General features: G+C 36.6%; 1 non-coding gene across 1 annotated transcript; it reads left to right on the top strand.

The window, feature by feature from the left end:
- Positions 1-457: 457 nt before the first annotated feature.
- LOC141620534 (small nucleolar RNA R71) lies at positions 458-564 on the top strand. The gene has a single exon (XR_012531987.1). It is a non-coding gene; the product is annotated as a small nucleolar RNA R71 (small nucleolar RNA).
- The last annotated feature ends 8,011 nt before the right edge of the window (positions 565-8,575 follow it).

Raw genomic sequence — 8,575 nt, 5'->3', positions numbered from 1 at the left:
TCTCGGGTTCACTTAAAACAACTTTCATAAGGACTCGTAAAGAAACGGAAATTATTAAATAAATAAACTCGAACTAATTTCAAATAAACTTATTAATGATTATTAAAATTAACGTATCGAATTATGATGAAATTAATTAATTAGCTAAGCATATATATATAAATCGTTAAATGAGGTAATTAAATTCAAAATAGCAATTAAAAAAAAAATTTTATCCAACTTAATAAAATACGGGGTGTTACACAATTGAGTGATGGAATCTACCTCATGCTTTCGTCCTCTAGTAGCCTTCCGAGGCCTAGTATATTACAAGTTATGAACCGCCATTTCTTCAATCTTGGCCCATGTTTGATTGTCATCAACTTCGGTAAACATACCATTGGATCCCATATTGAGAATGTTTCAGGAGTCTTCATATTGACCATTCCAAAATTGTTGAACAAGGAACCACTCGCTAAGTCCATGGTGTGGACAAGAACGACAAGTGTCCTTAAATCTCTCCCATGCTTCATACAATGATTCCTCATCCCTTTGTTTGAACCCGGTGATTTGGGCTCTCAACATATTAGTCTTCTCCGGAGGATAGAATTTCTTATAGAAAGCAAGTGCCAATTTCTTCCATGAATCAATACCAAGAGTAGCCTTGTCTAGGCTTTTCAACCATTGTTTCGCGGTACCAATCAAAGAAAAAGGAAATAAGACCCATCGGATTTGGTCTTGAGTAACTGCGGTTTGAGAAGTTGCATCACAATAGTCACAAAAAGTCTCCATATGTGAGTGAGAGTCTGAAGAGTCTATTGATCCAAAATACTCAAGAGGGGGGGGGGGGGGTGAATTGAGGATTTAAAACTTTTGAAAGCTTTTTCAATTATTTGTAATTGATTATTTAAAGTTTATTGATTAAACTTTAACTAATCAACTAATGAAAGTAAGCGAAATAGACGAAAGAACGAAGAGACACACGGTTTTTGAAGTGGTTCAGTTTCACAAGTCGAAACCTACGTCCACTATTCTCGATTAATAAATTTAGTACCTTTCTACGGATTACAAATTTAGTAACCCAACTCGTACAACTAACTCTAGCTGTAACTCAATGAGTACCGTTAAATACTCGAGTGACTAACTTACGCTAATAAGAAAGCACTAATGATTCTAACAAAGGTTCACGTTAATGAACAAGTAAGAAATCAACTAAGCACTATTATCTTATAACGATAAAATAAGAACAAGTATGCGAGCTTTAAAAACACACGACCTTTCAAAATAACAAATCTGTTTTTCTGCTTGAAAACACACGGTTTGCTTTGTAAAATTAAAATCAATTTTTATGCTTAAGGTTTCTATTTTAGATGTTGTAAATAGCAAAGTATTTATAGGAAAGAAAGAGTAGGCCACACGGTTTTTGCACAAACCCTAACAGCCGAAATAATAAGATATGTAAACATATCATATCTTCTTATTATCTCTTTCCCAAAAGCCTTAAAAGATAATAAAGAATACTCCAAGAGATAGAATATAATCTATTCAAATATTATATTTACTATGAATTCCAAGATTATGATAAGATTTCCTAAAACAAGAATATCTTTTATCATAAACAAATATGTTAAGTAAGATATATAAGATATGTAAAGATATTATTATAGAATAAAAATCTTTACCTAATATACCCTAGGTAACACGAGATGTCACGGCTCATATGCCTCGTGACTCGTGCAAACCCTAGTCTTAACATATGGGTTAGAATTTAGGTTTTTAGAGAGGTTTTGTTGAAACCCTAATTAGTAGCAATGTCCAACTCATAAGTTGACCCAACACGACTATTAATCAACGCCCAATACAAAACCGAACTCCTCACTAAACCGGGCTTTATTATATAAATACTTTCATTAAAACATTTAAAATAAACTTTAAACTATTATAAAAACAATTTTCGAAACAATATAAGTCGTGTGTAAAAACTCAGCATCTCAATGTTATAGTAGGAGAGCTATAACATTGAGCTCTTTTACTAGTAATGTTATAGCTGCAAAGCTATAACTTTACTAATTTAAGAAACTCATTCTTGATTATCATTACGAGATAATCACCTATACTATTCTAATCTTCAGAGAGATCTTCGAGTATAGGCTACGTCATCATCCAAGCTTGATTAATCTTCTGAACGGACTTCGTCTTCATATAAATCTTGAATGAATCTTCACATCATTTAATCTTCAATGGAGACTTGTTTACTTTCGTCACAACTTCCTTTATTGCTTGTGTTAGATGATTTGAATCTAAAATACTTAGACAAACGATTACGCGCAACAAGTATATAAAATATAGAACACTCTTGACATCCTCAAAACATAAACATATAAACTATATGGTTCAACAAATTCCCCCTTTTTGATGATGGCAAGTCTCCTAAAATTGTGACTAAGAATGTAAGAGTTCCCCTTTAATATAATACCGTCATCTTAATAATAAAGAATAACGCAAGATCAAAATGATTTATCAAAAACCGAAAACTTTAAGGACTTTAAGAGACAATTGGTCTTGACAAGGAGCAAGCTTAGGTAGATGCTTACTATAGACGTTCTTTACCCCTCTTGACATCATCGAAAAGCTAAGAACAAATCAAAAATGACTAGAATAATATACGACGAGACAAGAGATAAAACGTCATAGGAAATAAAAATATCACGCAAAACCATAAGCATCCAAAAGATAAGTATCATACAAACTTAAGAATAAACATGTTTAAGCCAAAAAGGGCCGAACGAACACATGTCTAATGAAACACTTGGGTCATAACCACAAGTGTATTGCCAAAATGGGCCGAATGAGAATGTTTAAACACACCAGGAGAAAATAAAGAAAAGCGAAATAAGGAAAGGGCTAAAGAAGGTAAGGCGAGAGGAAATCAAATGTTGCGGGTCTTATACGGGTTTACGTAGTCGGGCCTAGTACGATACTCTAAAGCATCAAGACGATCGAAAGAACTCTGCACAAGCTGAGAAAGAGTCTGAATACTCCTTTCAAAGTTAAGCACTTTCAGGGAGAGAGCTTTCGTGGCCTCCAAAGTAAGCGACTGATCACTTGCCATAGCTTTCCCGTGCATGACCAACGCTCCACCTTGACTTGTAAGGAAAGTAAGATGATCACCATGGGGGAACACTTTCCCAAGAATTACCTTCAATTCCCTTTCAAAACCCGCTAATCTCTTATCCACTTCCTCCATCCAAGAATACACCCGAGAAGCATCCAAACCCGGGTCTAAATACCGAGATGGTCCAACCCGAGACAATACCGTAGCCATATTTGTTGAATGCTCCTCAAACTTCTCCATTAAACCACTCATAAACCCTTTCAATTTCGCCACCATAGCCCCTAAACCCGAATCACTCGGGCTTTTCTCAACATCCTTAACAAGAAGTAACTCAGGTCCATCAACAACAAGACCCATAAGCTTGATCAACCGATCACCCATACAATCCCGTGCACTAACACCGTAACTATCTTGTCCCACTACTTGTTTTATCTCCAACAACCGAGACACCCACATCCCATATGGTAAGTCGATTGTGGTGCTCAACTTCTCTTTTGTTACCGTGAGACTTGTTTGGATTCTACGGGCAACACGACACTACCCAAATTCACTTTCTGTCTCTCCAACCAAGAATAGACCATGATAGCTTCATAACTCGACACCTTATCACGATCTCCTCTCCTCGGTACAACCGTGTTCCAAAAAAAGTTCAAGAGGAATTTGATTTTTGCCGAGAGAGGACGAACCACAATATTACCTCTTTCCGTCATCTCCTCAAAATACTTTTTCACTAACAACTCCTTTTCACTCACCACATTATACCATTCAAGACTCGGATTTAATTCAATTCCGTCATCGGGAACCGAAAAAGCAGAACAAAAATCGGAAACAGAGACCGTCACATCTCTCCCATTAACCACGGCATGCAAGACTCCCTTTTTAACCGACACACTAGCAAATAATTGAACGACTTCCACCGGATAGATAGGACTCGAAAATTGACTAATGTGACTCCCCCCCTTGTAAATCAAAAAAATTAACAAAGAAAGCAAGAGCAGGAACATTAACCAACCAAGATTTCGAATAATACCTTCCTCCATGAATAGAATACCTCAAGACACGATTAACAAGGATGCTTTCGTCATGAGTGAGCCGAACACGATTTAACCCCTATTTTGTTGCGGCTTTCGAAGCATCTCAGTGTAAGGTACGAGCAACACCATTCCGAACAATTACCTTGGGTTCCTCCACATCATCACTCTCATCACAAACTACCTTATTTTTCCCTTTAAAAAGACGACGTCTTTTACCTTCGGACATCGACTCGTCCCGACCACGAAACAGGGGCGTAGTTGGGTTTGGTTGAGGTGAGGGAAAATTGGTGGAATTAGGATCATGTGGTGGTAGTGGTGATGTTTGGTTATGAAAGTGGCGGTTTTGGTGGTGACGGGTGGATGATCGGGTGTTTTTTTGCATGGGTTGGATTCATGATGATGGTGATAGTTGAAAAAGGAGGTGATGGTTGTGTAAAGAAGGAGATTTGTGATGATGGTAAAATTTTGAGAGGATAAAAAGTATGCAAGTGGGAGTGTTTGGATGGGTTACACGCAAGGGAGGGGTAGATATAGGTGTAGTCTAGGTCTAGGTTTAACAAGTGGAAGGCAATTATGGTAAGTGTTAATTAGGAATAGGAGTTATGGTAGGTATAGGAATTTAAGTGATAGATTTAATATGGTAAAAGATAAAAATTAAGAAAGTTGAATGTGTGTAGGAAGTGTGAGCCGTGTACAAGGAATAACAATTTAGGAAAGATTCTTTGTGATATGGAAAGATAAAAAAATATGGTGTGATTTATTTATTGTGATATGGAATTGTTTGTATGACAAATAAATTCTAAAATACAAATAGAAATTTATGATAAAAATATTCCTACAAACGAAATTATTCATGCAACGCAATATACGGATACAGTCATACAATCTTAACTTAACTAGTCAGTCATAAGAAAATTGAACATATACAGAAACTTAGGTACCACCGATTAAATCAATTTCCAACCGTAAAGTCTCAAATCGTTCTCTAGCTAATGATTTTGTCAAAATGTCTGCCGATTGTTCTTCAGTACTATAAAATTCAAGTTTTATATTCCCCTTCTCAACATGGTCTCGAATAAAATGATGTCTTATTTCAATGTGTTTGGTACGTGAATGTTGTGCGAGATTTTTAGAAATAATAATTGCACTAGTATTATCACATAAAATAGGAATACATCCTACATCAACACCATAATCACGTAATTGTTGCTTAAGCCATAAAAGTTGAGTACATACCAGTCCTACATCAATATATTCGGCTTCAGCAGTTGAGAGAGCAACCGAATTTTGTTTCTTCGAACCTCACGTTATGATACACGGTCCGACAAAGGTGGTGACACCCGACGTGCTTTTTCTGTCTAGAGAACATTCTGCGTAGTTGGCATCGGAATAACCGACTAGATCGAAGTTACACTCCATCGGATACCATAAATTCAAATTTGGTTGTTCCAATTAAATATCGTAAAATCCTTTGTACTGCCGTCATGTGCGATTCTTTGGGAGATGATTGATATCTCGCACAAACGCATACGCTAAACATAATATCGGGTCTACTTGCGGTCAAATATAACAATGACCCAATCATTCCATGGTAAGTAGTTTCAGCAACTGATTTACCGTCTTCTTCTAATGTCAATTTCTTGTTCTCGACCATTGGAGTAGGCATAGCATGTGAATTTTCCATTCCAAATTTCCGAATCAACTCCTTGATATATTTCTGTTAATGGATTTTAATGCCTTCATCAGTTTGTTGTATATGCAGACCTAGGAAGAATTTCAATTCTCCCATTATACTCATTTCAAACTCGGAGGTCATCAACTCAGAAAAATATTTGCATAGGCTTCGGTTGGTCGATCCAAAGATAATATCATCGACGTATATTTGAACGACCAAAAGATCAGAACTCTCAGTTTTTAGAAATAGGGTTTTGTCGACGGATCATCTACTGAATCCACTATCAAGTAGAAACTTAGATAATCGATCATACCATGCCCTAGGTGCTTGTTTTAACCCGTATAGAGCTTTATCTAATTTGAATATGTGATCCTCAAATTTGATATTCTTAAAACCAGGTGGCTGTTCAACAAAGACTTCTTCTTGTAAATAACCATTTAAGAATGCCGTCTTGACATCCATCTGGAAAAGCTTCATTCCCTTGTGTGCGACGAATGCTATCAGAAGTCTAATAGCTTCAAGACGAGCAACAGGTGCGAAAGTCTCGTCATAATCTATTCCTTCTTGTTGATTATATCCTTGGATCACCAATCTTGCTTTGTTTCTGGTAATGACTCCGGCATCATCTAATTTGTTCCTAAAGACCCACCTTGTTCCAATAACAGATCGATCTTTTGGTCTAGGAACTAAATGCCAAACCTTGTTTCTTTCGAACTGTTGTAGCTCTTCTTGCATAGCTATAATCCAATCTGATTCAGCAAGAGCTTCATTGATATTCTTTGGTTCGATCATGGATAAGAAGGAGTAGAAAGAGCAGAAGTTGTTCAAGGAACGTCTTGTCTGAACACCCTTCTTAATATTCCCTAGAATATTGTCCATGGGGTGTGAGCTCTTGTATTTCCATTTTGTTGAAGTGCTTGGTTCTTCATCGTTATTTGAGCTTGTCCCAACTTCATCTGGATCGGAATTTGAGGAAGTTCCCCCTGAATCCAATGCGGGTGTTGTATTAGAGCCGATTACAACCTTGGACTCTACATCTTGATTTGGATTCAATGTTATAGTAACATCATCTATAACATTGGTTTGGGAGTTCTTGTCTTGAGTCAATGTTATAGTATCATCAACTATAACTTTGTTTTTCTCCTTTTTATCTTTTGAGGAACGATTAAGTTCATCACTTATTCCCTCAATCTCATTATCCTCCAATTCCAATTCTGGGGGATCCTCTCTTGAAAGACGAAAGTCGGGTTCATCCAAATCTTCTTCCTCATCCTGTAAAAGCTTATCAAACACGTTATCTTCATTATCAAAAATAACGTGGACACTTTCTTCTATACAAAGAGTTCTTTTATTGAAGACTTTGTAAGCCTTGCTATGATCTGAATATCCTATGAAAATCGCCTCATCACTCCTAGGGTTGAACTTACTTAATTGGTTTTTACCGTTATTGTGTACAAAACATTTACTCCCAAAACAACGAAGATGGGAGTTATTAGGTTTTCGATCTCTAAGGAGTTCGTAGGGGGTTTTCTTAAGAATAGGTCGGATCATAACACGATTATGGATGTAGCAAGAAGTACTAATGGCTTCAGCTTAAAAGTTACGAGGTAAACCACTACACAAAAGCATTGTACGTGCCATATCTTCTAAAGTTCTTTTCATACGTTCAACAACACCGTTTTGTTGAGGAGTTCTTGGTGCAGAAAATTTATGCCCTACACCATTAACTCTACAATATTCTATAAAAGTTTGATTGTCAAATTCGGTGCCATGATCCGTACGAATAGATACTAGATTAGTCTTATATTTATTTTGAACACGTTTCATAAGACAATCGAATTCATCAAATGTTTCGTCTTTTGAATGAAGGAAGATAGGCCATACATACCTTGAGTAGTCGTCTACAAGAACAAAGACGTACCTGGATCCTCCTCTACTCCTTACCTTCATTGGTCCACATAAATCCATGTGTACCAATTCCAAGGCTTGATTTGTGCTTATTACTCTTTTCGGTTTGAACGATGATCTTACTTGTTTGCACCTTGCCCACGTGTCACACATATTTTCTTGGTCGAACTTGATCTTAGGTAACCCCTCAACCAAGTCCCACTTCTTGAGTTTGTTCAAGGTTAGTGAGCTAATGTGACCAAAGCGTTTATGCCATAAACAAGGATCATCAAGAGTGACTTTCATGCATGAAAAAGAGTTAGTAGGCACAACATTTAAATCTACCATATAAACATTTCTTTTCTTGAGGCCTTCTAGAATAACATTGCTAGTTCCTTCAATAATAATGCGACAACTATTAGTATGAAAAACTACTTTGTTAGTATGAAAAACTACTTTGTTACCTTTGTCGCATAGTTGAGATATGCTTAGCAAGTTATGTTTTAGACCGTCCACGAGATAAACATCACTGATTGCGTGAGATTTTGAAATTCCGATTTTGCCAATGCCGATTACTTTTCCCTTTTTATTGTCCCCGAACGTCACTTTTCCTCCGTTGAAGGCTTGAGTGAAAGAAACAGGTTCTTATCTCCGGTCATGTGTCTTGAGCATCCACTATCAAGATACCATTGATTGTTTTCTTTCACTTCTTCCTGCATAAAGGATTAGATACAGTTTTTAGGTACCTAAGCTAAGTTGGGTCCCTTATGATTAGTTAATCTATATACTAGATCTTTTCGAATCCAAACTTGTCTAATAACCGTTTTTCTAACCCTTGGTTTATTTGGCTTGGGAGGAGTTCTAGGGTTAGGGTTTTCTTTAGGT

This window comes from Silene latifolia, chromosome 1 (genome assembly GCF_048544455.1).
Source record: "Silene latifolia isolate original U9 population chromosome 1, ASM4854445v1, whole genome shotgun sequence".
Lineage (NCBI taxonomy): Eukaryota > Viridiplantae > Streptophyta > Magnoliopsida > Caryophyllales > Caryophyllaceae > Silene > Silene latifolia.
The sequence above is the reverse complement of the archived record's forward strand: the minus strand, read 5'-3'. Positions and strand labels throughout refer to the sequence as shown.